The sequence below is a fragment of the Phascolarctos cinereus genome, unplaced genomic scaffold, assembly GCF_003287225.1.
Source record: "Phascolarctos cinereus isolate Bilbo 61053 unplaced genomic scaffold, phaCin_HiC Scaffold_2;HRSCAF=192, whole genome shotgun sequence".
Taxonomy (NCBI): domain Eukaryota; kingdom Metazoa; phylum Chordata; class Mammalia; order Diprotodontia; family Phascolarctidae; genus Phascolarctos; species Phascolarctos cinereus.
Genome location: NW_027555625.1, coordinates 183,371,108 through 183,389,334, shown reverse-complemented (window position 1 = coordinate 183,389,334; position 18,227 = coordinate 183,371,108). Strand labels below are relative to the sequence as shown.

At 35.9% G+C, this 18,227-nt stretch overlaps 1 pseudogene; it reads right to left on the bottom strand.

Annotated features, from left to right (window-relative positions):
• Positions 1 to 1,356: 1,356 nt before the first annotated feature.
• Positions 1,357 to 6,091, bottom strand: LOC110198604 (folate receptor alpha-like; annotated as a pseudogene).
• Between the last annotated feature and the right edge of the window lie 12,136 nt (positions 6,092 to 18,227).

Here is an 18,227-nt window from a genome sequence, read left to right as displayed (position 1 = left end):
AATATTATAGAAATTTTAAAAATAGTCAGATATATATTTTAATCAAGAAAAATATTTATAAAGGACCTAAAAGTATTTATTTGGTAGCTGTACCTGTTAGAGATACTGGTTAGATGCCAGAGATTAAAAAAAAAAAAAGAATCATTTCTTCCCCTCAAAGAGCTCATATTCTGTGGGGTAAGATAAAATGTTGACATATAATTATATAGGCATACCTCAGATATATTGCAGGTTCAGTTCCAGACCACTGCAATAAAGTGAATATTATAATAAAATAAGTCATATGAATTCTTTGGTTTCCTAGTGCATATAAAAGTTATGTTTATACTAAATTGTAGTTTATTGAGTGTGTAATGGTATTATGTCTAAAAAACAATATGCATACCTTAATTAAAAAATACTTTATTACTAAAAATTCTAATGATCATCTGAGCCTTCAGTGACTCACAATCTTTTGATGGAAGGAGGGTCTTGATTGCCTTGGTGTTGATAACTGTTACCTGATCAAGGTGATGGTTACTGAAGGTTGGGGTGGCTGTGCTAATTTCTTAAAATAAGACACAATGAAGTTTCCTACATCTAATTGACTCTTCCTATCACTCAGATACTTAGAGGTTATTGTAGGGTTATTAATTGGCCTAATTTCAATATCTTTATATCTCAGGGAATAGGGAAGCTCAGGGAGGAGAAGGACAGGGGAGTGGCCAGTTGATAGAGTAGTGAGAACACACACAATATATTTCAATTGAGTTCATGGTCTTATACGAGTGTGGCTTGTGGCACCCTAAAACAATTACAACAGTAATATCAAAGATCACTGATCCCAGATCACCATGACAGATATAACAATAATAATTAAAAAGTTTGAACTATTGTGGAAATTACCAAAATACAACATGGAAACACAATGTGAGCCCACGGTGTTGGAAAAAGCTGATAGACTGATTTGATATATGGTCACCAACAACCTTTAATTTGTAAAAAAAAAAAAAGAATATCCATGAAGCACAATAAAATGAGGTATCCCTGTATATAGTCTTACCATATAAGATATACATATAAGAATAAGACATAGTATAAACACATAAAATATATGCAAAATAAACACAAGGTAATTTGAGGAGCAGCAGCACCTAGAAGACCTATTGAGTTGTAATAATCCCTACATGAAAGGAATGAGAAAGATCTTACTTTAAAGAGGGTAGAAATTGTATCTAATTTCCCCTAAAGAGAAGATTGCTCTGTGGAGGGAGGAGGTAGAAGAACGTATAGGGAGAAAGGAAGGCACTCCCTCACTGTGCCTTTTAGTGGTGGAGTGGGATTTGTGAAATCCAAAGTGCGTGGGTTTGTGGGTTTCTAAGAAGGCAGATAAGGCATGTATGGGTGGTTTGAGGCAAAGAATCCACATTGTGAAGTCAGGCTCTTAGGGGAGACAGCCTGTGGAAGCTTTGGTCCAGGGGTCTCAGACTGGGAGTAATAGAATTTAGCCCCAGCTTTATTAGGGTTTCCCTGGGCTGGGCCAACCCACATCTGGATACATCTGCCATTGCCCACACCAAAAGAGTTTGTCTTGTATGAGTGGCACCAAATGTTCTCACATAAGCAGGTTAATTTTGGACAGCAAAAAGTGAAAGGATGGCAGACAGCATTTACCAGACACTTGTTAATCCCTGAAGTCCAATTAAAGCCTTTGTGTCAGTTCTCTTTGAATGTATATCCTGGCACAGGATCTGTTCCTTCCACCAGCTTGATTCCACCTGTTGGATCCAGGGTCCAAGGTTGGGGGAGCACTCATAGAGATATGTGTCCTGCATAAAGTACCACTTGCAGGCTGGTGTTCTCATCCTGCAGTGTTTATAGATGAGGTTGTACAGGGAAGAGATGTCCTCATGGCTGCAAGGCTGGTGTTTTGCATGCAGCAAACTTTTTCCTTCCATGGGCTGCACTCTCTCTTCTAAGTTCTTCAAGGTGCTAAGGAAGTGTGGGTCCCCAAATAGGAGCAAAGTCTCTGGTATCTTCTTAAAATATATAGATTTAAAGCTTGGAAGTATCTTGGAAGATACTTTCATATGATCTAGTCTAACCTGGTCATTTTATAGTTAAAGAGAATGAGATTAACGGAGGTCAAGTGACTTAACCAACGTCACATGAATACTTAACTTATAGATGCTCTTTGATTTGAACTTATTTCCTTTGAGTCCAAACCCAATACTCTTTCTACTATAATGCATTGCATTTGCCAAACTGTTCAGCAATATTCATGGTGTATTTACCTAGGAAAAATTCTTATACATGAATCATAAACTGTTTATAATTGAAACAAATCTGTGAAGTGATTAATAATTTGAAACGATAATTTCATCAAATTTTGCTGCTGGATGGAAGTGATGATTTAATTATGTTAACTTGATGAAAAACATATTAAATAAATTTCAGGTAATTTCCTCTTTATTCCTGATTAGGAAAGAAGTTTAGACTGAGATACAAGGTTAGGACTACAATATAATTTTGTTTTCCTCATCCAAAAAAATTGAAGGGGTTTCTAGCTATCAGCTTTAAAATATTACCAGGTAGTAATGAAGATATGGAATAACATTTTTTTTTTACTTCCTGAAAGTGAACCATGTCTTTAACAATTTATATGAACTGTTCTTTATTAAGAGGCTTAGGACCAAATGGAAAGACACTGCTGTCTTTTGGTTTTATTTCTAGGAGTAGATAATATCTATGGGAAAGAAGCGATACTAATATGCTAAAGTGAAAAGAATATTGGATGGTCAGTCACAAAGCTTGAGTTTTGAGTCTCTGAAGCTACAATTATCTGACACCCCTCACCTCACAGCAAGTCTCTTCAATGTTCTAGTTCTCAGTTTCTTTATATGAGGTAGTTGGACTCAATAATCTTCAAGGGCCATTCCATTTCTATTGTTACCATAGTACACAAAGTATGCACGTAAAATCTCACCAATTGAGTCTATGAATTATCATTACATGTGGAAGTGGGGCTAACAGAAGATGCAATGGGAATAAAACTTCAGAGATTTATTTAAAAAACAAACAAATGACTGTTCCTACCCTGCTAACAGATTGAGAAGTAACAGACCCTGGAATAGCAAATAGAATTGGCAAATTTTGTCAGTATCAAGGTTCTGAGAGAAATGATTATTTCCCTCTTGCATTAGTAGCTAATTATTCTAATGAGGCCAAGGTTTTTCTTTTTTTCTATGACCTCATCCAGAAGTCAACCAGTTCAGGAAATTTTTTCCAAAGACTTACCCAGGCTAACGATCTAATCAAAGACAGCAAAATAAATTCTAAGTTTATATTCCTGCTCATTACGTTTACTTAGGTCTGGAAAAATATGGATCCTACCTTTTCTCAGACAGGTGATATGGAAATTAATAAGTCTATTTGACCAAGATTTGAGTGCTTAGTGCCAGGTACCTCATTGTAATATGGCCTACCTCTCATTATAATATTAATTCTCTCATTAACTGTTAATCAATCAGAGTTGATTGCTACTCTCAGGAACAGACACTTTCCCAAAGGCATATGAACTATGAGTCCACCACCATGAGGGCTCTTTGGCATTTGAGAGTGCCAGTGACCTCTTTTATTAATAACATTCTAGCCTTATTAATAAAATGATTAAATTGCCCAGAAATTATGTTTCTCAAACTATTTTTCTAATTTTTATTTTTTCTTTATTAATTAATGTATTTTTAGTTTTCAGCATTCACTTCCACGAGATTTTGATTTCTGTATTATCTCTCCATCTTGTCCCTGCCCCCACCCCAAGATGGCGTGCCTTGTGAATACCCATTTCCCTAATCTGCCCTCCCTTCTATCTCCCTCCCCCTTCCCTTATCCCCTTCCCTTTCTGTTTTCCTATAGGGCAGGATAGATTTCTATAATCCATTGCCTGAATATCTTATTTCACAGCTGCATGTGAAAACAGTTTTTAACATTTGTTTTTAAAACTTTGGTTTCTAACTTTTCTCCCTTCCTCCCTCCCCACCCACCCTGATTGAGGAGGCAAGCAATTTGATACAGCTTATACTTGTGTAGTCATGCAAAACACTTCCATAGTAGTCATGTTGTGAAAAACTAACTCTATTTCCCTTCATCCTATTCTGCACCCCCATTTATTCTATTCTCTCTTTTGACCCTGTCCCTCCTCAGAAGTGCTTGCTTCTGATTACCCTCCCCAAATTTGCCCTCCCCTCTATCATCCCCCACTCTCTTATCCCCTTCCCCCCTATTTTCCTATAGAGTAAGATAGATTTCCATACCCAATTAAGGGTGTATGTTATTCCCTCCTTAAGCCAAATCTGATAAGAATAAGATTCACTCATTCCCTTTCACCTTCCCCCATTTCCGCTCCACTGTAAAAGCCTTTTCTTGTCTGTTTTATGTGAGATAATTTACCCCACTCTACTTCTCCCTTTCTCTTTCTGCCAGTATAATCCTCTCTCACCTCTTAATTTTATTCTCCAGATATCACTCCTTCATCTTCAACTCACCCTTTGCCCCTCTATCTGTCTGTCTATCTATGTATCTATCTATCTATGTATCTATCTATCTATGTATCTATCTATCTATCTATCTATCTATCTATCTATCTATCTATCTGTCTGTCTATGCACATATATTCCCTCCAACTACCTTAATACTGACAAAGGTCTCATGAGTTACAAATATCATCTTTCCATGGAATGGAACGTAAACAGTTCAACCTTGATGAGCTCTTTTCCCATCCTGGCACGGTAGACCTTTCCAATCAACCATGCAGGTTGCCTTTGGCTAGAAATTTGTTTCACTCTGTCTTTTTGTGGGTTCTGCTGCTCTAGAATTTGTTTAGAGCCATATTTTACAGGTATTTGGAGGGGTTTGGGGGAGAGCTCAAGCAAGTCACTGCTTTTACTCTGCCATCTTGGCTCTGCCCCTCAAACTTTTTAAATATCACAGTTCTTATGACTACTGTTGAAGTAATCTGAATCGTATAAAAGACATTGAGACAACAGGGACAAAGAACTGCAAAAAAAAAATAAACAAAAAGAGACAATTAAAAAAACCCAAAAAACAAATAAATATTGAGTTTGAGTTATACTCTTGCCATATATTAGCTGTGGGATCGTGGGCAAATGACTTATTTTTTCAATGACCCAAGAAACCCTTTAAGACTCTCAGTAATATTGACTGGAATATGTGGAAGAGTTTCTCCACCAGCAATTCCCCACAGTGATAAAATTATAATTATCAGAGTTACCTCTTCTCTCTCTTTGTCTCTGTCTCTGTCTTTCTTCCCCATTCTGTCTTTCTGTCTCTGTTTCTTTGTCTTTATCTCTGTCTCTGTCTTTCTCTGTCTTTCTATTTCTGTGTGTCACCTGTGTTTTCTTCAGTGTAGGGAACTCCACCCATTAATGCAGGTTAGCACCAGCTCTGAGAGTTAGAGAGCTGTTTGGAGGCTGTCACAGAGTCAACATGTTTTAGTAGGGCTTGAACCAAGGTCTTTCTGACTCTCATCGTGAGATGGAAGAATGTTGCCTAGGTGTTGTTATATTAAAATATTATTATTATTATTATTATTATTATTATTATTATTATTATTATTATTATTATTATTCTCACTATGCTATAGCCTCCTTTAAGTAGGATTGTACTTTCTTGGGCCCTCTGTGACCATCCTCCCCCAATGGAATTGAGGCTGCAGTTTGTGCTTTCATCATGTTTTTCATTTATTTTCATGTGCGCTCTCCTTGCACTGGGTCTGGGGGTGGGGTGGGTTGTGGATATTTTTAATTCTGGATTTGGTCTCATCTCCACCATTTCTCACTTATGTGATTCAGCAACAAGTCACTTTGCCTCTCAAGGTCTTAGTAAAACAATATCTCTAGGACCACCACCTTACAGGGTTGTTGTGAGTATTGTATGAGATTCATGTAAAGATTTTTGTAACAATGAAAAACTGAGTAAATGTCAAATATTGTTATTATTACCATTAGCTCCTTCACATTCTCACAAATCTGCTTCCCAATAAGATAATAAGTTCCCAGAGGCCAAGGAAATCTCATACTTCTGCAATGTCCATGTCGCTCTTCTTTCTCCTCCACCAACCAATAACTGTGCTGAGGACACAATTATAGGCTCTTAGATGCTTGTTGACTTGGGATGATTACTTTAGAATTCATGTTTTCTTTTAAAGATTTGGGCTGCAGTTTTAAAGCTAGAGAGAAACCTTGGGGCAGCTAGGTGGCTCAGTGGATAGAATGCCAGACTTTAAGTCAGGAAGACTCATCTTCCTTGGTTTAAATCTGGCCTCAGATACTTAATAGCTGTGTGACCCTGGGCACATCACTTAACCCTCTTTGCCTCAGTTTCTTATCTATAAAATGAGCTGGAGAAGTAAATGACAAACCACTCTGATATCTTTGCCAAGAGAACATCAAATGGAGTGACAAAGGGTCAGATAGAAATAAAAAATGACTGAAAAAAAGAGAGAAAGAGAGACCTTAGAGTTTATCTAGATTTTATTTTTATGGATGACTAAATTAAGGTCAAGAGATATGAACTGACTTCCATAAGGTTATATTAGTAATAAGCAACAGAAACCAGAGCTCTTTCCCATTATCTCATTCTTTTAGTGTATAAAGCATCACACTAGTGATTATGGACACACAAAAGACAATCACTGCCCTCAAGGAATTTTTAAACTAGATGGGGAAAAATAAATGTATATGTATAAAAAATGACTCAAGGATGCATTGATGTGTCATGTGAGTCAAGAGAACCACTAGTTTAGCTTTTGAGGATATATATTATTGAAATGTTTTCTCTCTGCCTCTGTCTCTCTGTCTGTCTATCTGTCTGTCTCTCTTTCTCTGTCTCTCCCCCTCCCTCTCTCCTTTTCTCCTTTCCTTTACCACAGAAATCCCGCCCTGAGCCCTCACTGTTTTGAATGGTGAGTACTTCATGTGGCCTTTGCTGCCCCAGCTACGTTTCACTTTATATGTCATCTTCTCATTAGCTACCTTGCCACTGGGAATGTTTCCCCCACCCCAATTCCAGTTTGCAATCATAAACCAATATTGCTACTGCTAAGGAATAGTACATGTGAATCTGCTTTCCTTTTGCTCCATTCACCATCTTTATTACTTTCCTTAAAACACCATTTCTTGGCCACTACTCTTCTATATGTGTCTTCTTCCCATATTATAATGTCAGTTTCTCTAGGGCTACCTGGGATTTTGTCTTTATAGTCCCAGCACTTAGCTCAGTGCTTCCACATAGTAAGGGGGTATAAAGTTTTTTCATTCATTTTATATATTATATATACTTATATTTTGGGAGTGTGTTCGTTTCTTTATTTATATAAATGCATGTATATATGGATATATACCTATGTATATACTTGTGTATATTATATGTTTGTTATATACTTAATATGTATAAAAACATATGAGAATAGCATTAAAGATTATACCTGGAGGTTCTCTGGTATTGAGAACTCATGGGCAAAAGAAATGCCCTCCATCAATTCAGGCTGGCACCTTTTCTGTGACTTACAGTCTTAGAGAGCTTTCTAGAGCACAAAGGGTTGAATGTTTTCTCAATGGTCACACACCCAGTACATAACATAGGGAGGACCTATACTTAGAACTTTCTGGCTTTAAAGCTGTTTCTGTGTCCATTACACTATGTTGCCTCATATATAGCATATATATCATATCATACATAACACATGTATATGAATAGATGTGTATATATCCACCTATATGGAATATATCTCTCTGAGGATAGATATATCAATCAATTAATCAGTCAATCAATAAACCTTTATTAAGTATCTACAGTGTGCCAGGCACTGTGCTAAGCACTGGGGAATATAAAAAGAGGCAAAAGAAAATCTCTGTCCTCAACAGCTTATAGTCTAATGGGGGAGATGATATGTAAACAAATATATTCAAAGCAGCTCTATGCAGGATAAATAAGAAATAACTAAAAGTTGGAAATCACTAAAATTAAAAAGAGTTAGGGTGTGTTTCCTGTAGAAGGTGGTAGGGCAAACATCTTATTTCAACAATATAAGAAGCCCCTTGGTGCGAAAACTCCCCCTACCAAGGCAGACAAACAATCACTATGAAACTTTTCAGCATCCTTTGTTTCCCCCTTGCCTCTTTTTATTTTTTTTTCTTCTTGATCTGTCATAGCACCCCCTTCCAGTCCCACTATCATTACAAGGGGCAAGGCTGTCCACTGAATCTACTCTCATTTGACAGGGAAGATCAATGTGTAAGACTCTGAACTAAGGCAGGAGAGGACTGAAATATTAATTCTTCCTTTTGCAAATCACAGATTACTTTCTCTTTCATTGTTTCTTAAATTTCTTTGTCTCTGGGGCAGAGGGCTTTGGGCATAAGATGAGTTCCTATCTTCTTTCGAGTTCTAAAAAATAGTGTGCTAAGAGGTGTGGGGTGAAAGTGTGATATATTAGATGCAAGTAAGTTGAAATTAAGGTTTTAATGAATGCTTTCTAGTCAGACACAATATTACTGCTTTTAGACCACTCTGTGGTGAATGTGTTCATAGGATCTCTCTATTTAGATCTGAAAAGGACTTCAGAGACTAAGTAGTATAGCTTCAATTTTTATAGCCCCAGAAACAAGGGCAATAAAGTTTAAGTGACTTGGTCAGGGTCAAATATAAACTCCCCTGTTTAGTTTTTAAAGTCCTTTTCAACCTTGCCTCAACCTATCTTTCTAGCTGTATTGGACATTTCACTCCCTTCAGCTCTCTGTGATCCAGCTAAAATAACTTTTTTCAATTCCTTCCACATGACAATATCTCCCAGAGTTATGCCTTTACAGTAACAGGTTTCCATGCCTGGAAAGCATTTCCTTTTCACTTCTGCCTCATGGGATCTCTCTCTTCCTTCAAGACACAAATCAATCAACATCTTCTATGTGAATCCTCTCCTGAGTCCTTTAACTGCTCATAACTTGCTCTCTCCAACTGTCTGGTAGTTAACATCTTATCTATACTATATCTACTTATGTATGTCCTTGATTTGCTTCTCCTCCCCCTTCCTCATATAAATTCTTTACAATTTCCTTTGTTACATTTATTTTCCTAGAACCAGGCACAATGCCTGACACTTAACAGATATGTAATGAATGCTTACTGATTAATTTACTGATTGATAAAATGGCAGATCCTCGATCAATTTCCAAGACTCCTAACTGCAAATGTACTTCTTTTTTCAATACCACAATGCCTCTACTTGGCCACTTATTTTATTGCCTCAACTTGGAATTTAATACTGGGAATCAGCTTCTCAGAAATTCTCCCTGCATTCTAAAATATAAGACATTCAGTAGTCTTTTCACTGATTTTGAACTCCTTGAAGGGAGGGACTGTCTTTTGCCTTATTTTGTATCCCTAACAGTTGGCACAGTGCCTAACATATAAATGTGGTTATTAAATGTTTATTGTTTGATTATCCAGGCAGTCATTAGGAACGTATGGTGCCAGGGTTTGAAATCACTAGTAAAGTAGGGGGAAAGTTATACCTTGGTGTGTATGGAGCCTTTCTTTTCAATAATTACCTCCTTGGGAATACACCTAGCAGTAGAATCTCTGGGTAGAAGGTCAGATTATATTAATTACTTAATTTGTATATTAATATTAAATTGCTTTCTAAATGATTGCACCAATTCACAGCTACACCAATAGTGCATTCGTGTACTTGTCTTTTTACCTACCCTCCAATATTGATTATTCACCTTTTTGTCATATCTACCAATTTACTCTATGTGAAATGAACCTTGGAGGTGTTTTGAGTTTCACTTCTCTAATTATTAGTGATCTGAGTCATGCTTTTGCTGATTCTTAATAGTTTGAAATTCTCTTGAGAACTGTTTCTATTCAGGAATTTTTTCATAATGTAAATAGTTCTGTTGTCTATGTATCTTAGTTATAAAACTCTTATCAGATATTTGACACAAGGACATTTCCCCCATTCAACCCTTCAAAGAGAAACATTTTCAAATACAAAGAAATGAGGCAAAAGGTAGATTGAGTTGCCGATGGTATACAACCTGTGCAGCTGTCTGTTGTATGGAAGGAGGCCTGCTGCATAGTTGCTTGCTCTGGAGCTTCTAGATTCTGCTACTTGAACCTCTGCCCCATAAGATTAGTATAAGAAAGCTTAGGTACAAATAATGGATGAAAAAAGGGGAGCAGATTTATAGCTTGAAAGACATTGGATGAGTTATCCTTCAATTTATGTTATGACTTCAAACCCAAATGGTTCAAGATGAAATTCTTGTGGAAATCCTGTCTGTTTCCCTACCTATCACCTTGCATCTGGGGCACTGAAGCAACTTTCTAAAGTAGAAGCACCAAGGTCTCAGATTTCTTCAGCTGATAGCTGTATGGCATTGTTTTGGACCTCCTGACTGTCTTGGTCCCCCTTCTGTGGGTATATTTAGGCTTGTCAATCTCTTTTACAAAATGTGGCACTTAGAATTGAACATAATATTTCCAATGTGGAATCTGACCGTGCAGAATAGGATAAGACTATCGTCTCTGTCATTCTGGACACTACGTTTGAACCAATCCAGCCTAGGATTGAGTAAACGTTTTTATTTTGGTCTGCCACATCACACTGTTGCCATAAAAGTATTGCATTTTCAGGCCATTGAAACCCCTACATCTCTTGATGTTAACTTTTTTTTTTCCATCAGTACTCATGACATTGATTTTTCTGAATCTCAGTTTGTGACATTACATTTAATTCTTTTAAATATCATCTTATTAGATTTGGCTGATAGTTTTAATCTTCCATGAAGTTTTAGATCCTGATTATCTCATCTAACACATTAGCTATCCTTTCCAGTTTCATGTCATCTGAAAATTTGGTAAGTATACCATAAATACCTTTATCCAATTCATTAATTAAACACACACACACACACACACACACACACACACACACAACCCAAAGCCAAAGACAGATTTCTGGGATGCTTCGTGATACATAAAACAGATAGACAATCATTAATCATCAATCTAAATCACATCTCTCTAATTTGGCTACAAATATATAGAGATAAAATGTCAAATTTGTCAAAATATTTTTGTGAAATTATCTGATTTATCAATCTTTTAAGTAGTAAAAAAAATGTATTTAGTATGGTATGACTTGATCCTGATGAAACTATCTTGGTTCATCAGGTCAGTTCTTACTTTCCTAAGTTTGTATACATTATTTATTTAATAAAATTTCCTAGCATTGTTCCAACTCAGAATATATAAATTGATATATAAATGATATATAAAAATCTGGTTGGATGATCACTGAGGAATATACATACATGAGGAACATACATATATACAATGTATATTCCTCAATGATCATCCAACCAGATTTTTAAAACCATCTTTATGCAAATTTTATCTTAAATGATTGACACTTAGGTCAATACTCATTGTCTTTGATGCTTACTAAATTATCATATTTATAGTTAACTTTTGTTCTGAGATTCTTTCTCAATGATTCTTTTCTTTCCCCTAAGTGAGACCTGGGGAAGAAACAGAAGCCACTGGACTAGAATCTTAGATTGACTGTAGGTGAGGAAAGAGACATTAAAGAGAATGCATTTTCCTCAATTTACCAAAGAGTTAACCAAGCCTCAGAAAGGCAAAGTGATTGGCTTAAGTTGAGAGAACATTGGTAGAGTCAGGGCTAAAGTGTAGGCTCCTGACTCATTGCCCACCATTAAATCCTTCTAAAGATACTGAAAAAACAAATAAAAACTTTAAATCTGTGGTGTATATGTCTTTTTCCTGATGAAAAAATACAGGTGTGCCTTCTTTTTATTATCGTTCCCAAAGAAATAGTCTCATATTAATATACTTTGTCAATTAAGCTGCCATTCTTCATTTCAAGACATCTCATTAAAAGTAATGACCTTGTCTTGTTGGAATAATATCTCTGTACTGTACTAAAACAAGCAGCATCTCCTTCCTTCCTCCTTACCTCCCTGCTCACCTTAAGGCAAAGAGTTCCACAGGCAGACTAGGGAAATGGAATATTAGATCATAATTTTTAATGCTACTGTCATTTAAATGTCTTTTTTCTCCCTGCTTTCTTCTCCCCTCCTCTTTTCTCCTTTTCTTTCCTTCCTTCCTCTACCTTCCTTTCTTCCTCCCTTCATTCCTTCCATTTCCTTCCTTCCTTCCTTCCTTCCTTCCTTCCTTCCTTCCTTCCTTCCTTCCTTCCTTCCTTCCTTCCTTCCTTCCTTCCTTCCTTCCTTCCTTCCTTCCTTCCTTCCATCTTTCTTCCCTTCCATCCTTCCTTCCTTTCTTTTCATCTTCTATAAGAATCCTTTCCCTAACCATCTTAATTCTAGTTCCTTCTCTATGTTAATTATTTCCTGTTTATCTGGCATACGGTTTATTTGTACATATCGTTTACTTGTTGTTTCCTTCAATAGATTGTGGGCTCCTCAAGGTCAGGGACTGTCTTTTCCTCTTTCTTTGTATCCCTATATCTTACCACAGTGATTGACACATAGTAGGTGCTTAATAAATGCTTATATTTTAAATATATATATGTATATTCTGTATGTACATATACATACAGAATAATAATAGTTAATCGCATCTAGTATTCATATAACCTTTAAGGTTTGCGAAATGATTTTCTTTTTTTTTTTTCATTTCATCTTCACAACATCTTGGAGAGGTAAGGAATATTATTATCCCCATTTAACAGACGAAGTTTCCTCATACAGAGCAAATTTAAGTGGCTTGCCCAGAATCACACAGCTAATAAGTGTCTAAGGCCAGATTTGAACTTGAGTCTTCTCAATTCCAGGTCTAGCACTCTATCCATTGAACCACCATGCAAAAAGAATAAAAGCTAATTTTTGAGAGAGTGGTTATTATCAGCAGAGGGGTGGGGGAAGGTACTGGATCAGGAAATCTCAAAAAGTGGTATTTGAGCTAAATCTTCAAGTAATGAGTTCTAAAAGATAGAGGTCAGAAAGAAGTGCATTTTGGTATAGGGGATGGCTGGTGTAGAACAGACTGACCAAATTGAGTAGGCCATAAAATATGGGAAGAAGATAACATAGAATGAGTCTGGAAAAAAATAGGTAGGGACCAGGTCTTGAAGGATTTTAAAAACTAAACAGAAGGCCCCATTTCATCTTAGAAACATTAGGGAGTTACAGGAGTTTATTGAGTAAGGGAGAAACATGGTAAGATCTGCATTTAAATAAAATAGCTTTGGCAATTGTAAAGAGTCAGTTCTACTGGGGAAAAGACAGTGCAGGGAAACCAATCAAGATGCCATGGTCATAGTCCAGGTGAGAGGTAAAGAGGGTTTGAAAGGGAAGAGGGAGAATGTTTTCCAGAGATCCAGTCTTGAGAATCATTGTTTTAGGTGGGAAGAAGAGAGGGGTAGGCAACAGCAAAGGAGCTGGTTTCCTTGTGGTTTCATCATTCAACTATTTTGGAGTCCACCTAACTAAAGCAAAACAGAATTTAATAGTCTCCATCTTCTCTGTAATATTTTTGAGAGATTTTGTCAAGTTCCTTCCATACAGGAATTCTCTGCCCTACTTAGTTACCCCATCAAAAACAAAATGATATTTGTCTGGCATTGAATTGTTATAGATTAATACATGATGGCTCTTAGTGATTTTCACTTTCCCTTGTATTTCTCACATACTGCCCATTTAGTTGTTATTTAGGCATTTTCAATTGTGTCAAACTGTTTGTAATTCCATTGGGGATTTTCTTGCAGAGATACTTGGAATGTTTTGCCATTTCCTTCCCCAGTTCATTTTACAGGTGAGGAACTGAGGAAAACAAAGTTAAGTGATTTGCCCAAGGTCTCATAGCTAGTAAGTGTCTGAATCCAGATGTGAACTCATGAAGATGAATTTTCCTGCCTCCAGGACTCACACTCTATTCACTGCACCACCTAGCTGCCCATTTAATAATGCATTCTAAATTTTTTCCCCATGAATTTAAGAAAATCTTATTGATCAAAGTTTGAGGATAAAACCACCTCCTTTTTTAAAACTAGAATTGCCTTTGCATACCTAGCCTACTTAATTCTTCATGACTTTTCAAAGATCACTAATAGTAGTTTATCAATCACCTCTGCCTGTGTTTTTAACACTTTGGGATATTTCAGTACTTTGACAGATTGTTCTTCTGGCCCAGATAATACTGAGGACAGCTGATGGTGCAGAGGATAGAGCACTGGATCTGGATACAGGAAAGCTTGAGTTCAAATGTGGCCTCAAACACTGTCTGTATGACCTTAGGCAAGTCCCTTAACTTTTGTTTGCCTCAGTTTTCTCAACTGTAAAATAATTAATTCAATAATTTAATAAACATTTATTAAATGCCTACTATGTGCCAAACCAACAACAACAATTGTGAAGATCCAATGAGATGATGTTTCTTAAAAAGCACTTAGCACAGTGCTCGGCACATAGTAAGCACTATATAAATGCTTATTACATTCCCCTCCTATTTTTCCTGTGTGTGTGTTGTTTTTTAAGTTTTGTTTTTTAATAACGTCATTGACCATTCGACCTATGTTTATGACCAAAGATGTATCTAGGTTTTATGGGGTCTGAGCTGTGAGTAATTTCTCTTTCCTGCATCACATGTTGACATTATTCACCATTAGTCAACCCCTACTTTTGGAGTAAAACCATAGATACTGCCTTTGCTCAGAGATGGCTTTGAAATTCATGTATTTCTGAAAAAGATGGGAAGTGAAGGGAAGATGGAATCAAGTGCACATGTAGAGAGATTGGCCTTGGAAGGAAGGGCTTTGTTATCATAGAATGAGAGAAAGGAGTAGAAATGGGAGATGATGTGAAAGAACTTTGAGATACGAGAATGGGAGAAGGAACTCATGTCTTATGTCCTAAATATTCTTAATAAAGAATGAAGGTAGGTCTTCAGCTAAGCAAAAGGAAAACCTGTCACTCTATCCTAAGAATGATTTTTTTAAAGTAAGCCTTTTTATATATGATGATGATTATTAGTTTTTGAAATGCTGTGTACTGGAGGGATTTAAGGATTATACATAATAGTAGGCATTTCATTATGTACTAGGATCTAGTTTTATTCATTTCATACCTATTTAGGAAATACAAGTATTATTTTATTGATTTATATGCCTAATATTATACCTTATTTCAGAAAACTTAGCTCATTCACAAAGTAAGCCTTTTTAGATCATGAGGAACAAAGAAAAATAACTCACATTGCCAATATTTAAGGATGGCAAAGAAAGCAAACTCAATTGTCTGTACTGCCAACAACTCTAATAAATAATGAAAATGTGAAAATGCTCATCTATTTAGAATGATGGTATTCTAATTAAATTATTTTATAGAGGAAGAATTGAGGTATGCATCTCAAGAAAATGTAAATTTATTATGCCTGATGGGACTACTGCTAGGTAGAAAAGAATATGGCAGATGAAAACTTGCCTTTAATTTAGCCTGACTTGCAAGTTCCATTCAAAAGAGGCTAATCATTAAAAGAAAAAAGTTGCCAAAAAATTCATTCATAAAAATTCATTTACATGAGCCCACTGTAGACAGTGAGAAGATGACAGTTTTTCTTTCCTACTTCAAATTTCTCAATTAAACACAAGATGGTATGAATTGGTGATCCCAAGGTACTAAAAGTGGAGTAATCAGGGACCATATTTTCTTCTTTCTTTTTTAAATCAAATCAATCAAAGGTTTATTTTATTATTTTTTTTTCATAAAACTAGCTCTTAGTTTTATTTATTAGTTCAAAAGTTTTCTTAATTTCAATTTTATTAATCTCTCCTTTGCTTTTCAGAATGTTTAATTTGGTATTTAATTGAGGATTTTCAATTTGTTCTTTTTCTAACTTTATTAGTTGCATGGCCAATTCATTGATCTCTTCTTTCTCTGTTTTATTCATGTAAGCATTTAGAGACATAAAATTTCCCCTGAGGACCACTTTCACTGCATCCCACAAGTTTTGGTATGTTGTCTCATTATTATCATTCTCTTGGATGAAGTTATTGATTGTTTCTATGATTTGTTGCTTGACCCACTCATTCTTTAGGGTTAGATTATTTAGTTTCCAATTAATTTTTAGTCTATCTTTCCATGATTCTTTATTACATGTAACTTTTATTGCATCATGATCTGAAAAGGAGGCATTTAATATTTTTGCCTTTCTGCATTAGGTTGTGAGGTTTTTATGCCCTAGTACATGGTCAAATTTTTGTGTTAAGTGCTGTGTGCCGTTGAGAAAAAAAGGTATTTTACTTTCTGTCCCTATTCAGTTTTTTCCAGAGGTCAACCATTTTTAACTTTTATAAAATTCTATTGATCTCCTTAACTTCTTTCTTGTTTATTTTGTGGTTAGATTTATGTAGTTCTGAGAGGGAGAGGTTGAGGTCCCCCATTAGTATCGTTTTGCTGTCTATTTCTTCCTGTATCTCCTTTAACTTTTCCTTTAAGGATTTGGGTGCTATAACACTTGGTGCATATATATTTTGTAATGGTATTACTTCGTTGTTGTTTTTTTTTTTGATTTAGTAATGACATTACTTCATTGCTTTTTTTTTTTTTACTTCAGGTGAAGAATAATATATTCTGCTCCAGTCTTTTACCTTTACTTTATGTGTATTCCTCTGCTTTAAATGTGTTTCTTGTAAACAACATATCATAGGATTATGGTTCTTAATCCACTTCGCTATGCATTTCCATTTTCTGGGACAGCTCGTCTATTCACATTCACAGGTATGAATACTATCTGTGTCTTCCTCACCATCCTGTTTCCCCCCTGTTTATGCTTTTCTCTCTCCTTTCTCTCTTTCCCTTCTCAGTAGAGTTTTGCTTTCAAACACCGCCTCCTTTAGTCTGCCCTCCTTTCTATTAGCCCCCTCCCTTTTCTTCCCCTGTACCCTTCTACTTCTTCCCTCCCTTGTATTCACCTCCTCCCTTTTCTTTTCCCTTTCCCCTCCTACTTCCTATTGGGTAAGTTAGATTTCTATACCTAACCAAATCTGATGACAGCAAGGTTCAAACAATGCTCATCTCCCTCCCTTCTTTCCCTCTACTGTATTAGATTTTTGTGCATTTTCATGTGACATAATTTACCCTTGTCTGCCTCCTCCTTTCTTCTTCTCCCAGTACAATCCCTTTTCACCACTTAATTAGATTTTTTACCATCACATAAAAGTCAACTTCTATCCATGCCTTCTGTCTAAGTATATACCTTTTAAACATCATAATAACATTTCAATTCTCAAGAGTTACAAGTGTCACCTTCCCTTGTAGTGATGTAAATAGTTTACCCTTATTAATGTTTTTTTCTGTCCTGTTTACCTTCTTATACCTCCCTTGAGTCTTGTATTTGAAGGTCAAATTTTCGCTTGAGCTCTGGTCTTTTCATCAAAAATGTTTGGAAGTCCCCTATTTTGTTGAATGTACATCTCCTCCCCTGAAAGATTATGCTCAGTTTTTATGGATAGTTGATCCTTGGTTGTAATCCAAGCTCCTTTGCCTTTAGGAATATTGTATTCCACACTCTGATCTTTTAATGTACAAGCTGCAAGGTCCTGCATAATCATGACTGTGGTTCCATGATATTTTAATTGTCCCTTTCTGGCTGCTTGCAGTATTTTCTCTTTGAGCTGGTAATTTTGGAATTTGGCTACTATATTCTTTGGCAATTTCAATTTGGCATCTCTTTCAGGAGGTGATCAGTGGATTATTTTGATGACTAATTTACCTTCTGGTTCTAGGACCTCAGGGTAATTTTCTTTGATGATTCCCTGAAGGATGTCATCCAGGCTCTCTTTTTCATCATGGTTTTCAAGTAGACCAATAATTTTTAAATTGTGTCTCCTGGATCTGTTTTCCAGGTCAATTGTTTTACCAATGAGTTATTTTATGTTTTCTTCTATTTTTTCATTCTTTTCTTTATGTTGACTGATTCTTGCTCTCTCATAGAGTCATTAGCTTCCATTTGCCCCATTCTAATTTTTAATGAGTTCTTTTCTTCTATTATATTCTGTACCTTCTTTTCCATTTGGCCCATTTTACTTTTTAAGGACTTGTTTTCTTACAGTTAATTTTTGTCCTTCCTTTTACAAGCTATTGACTGTCTGTTGCATACCTCTCATTTCTTTTCCCAATTTT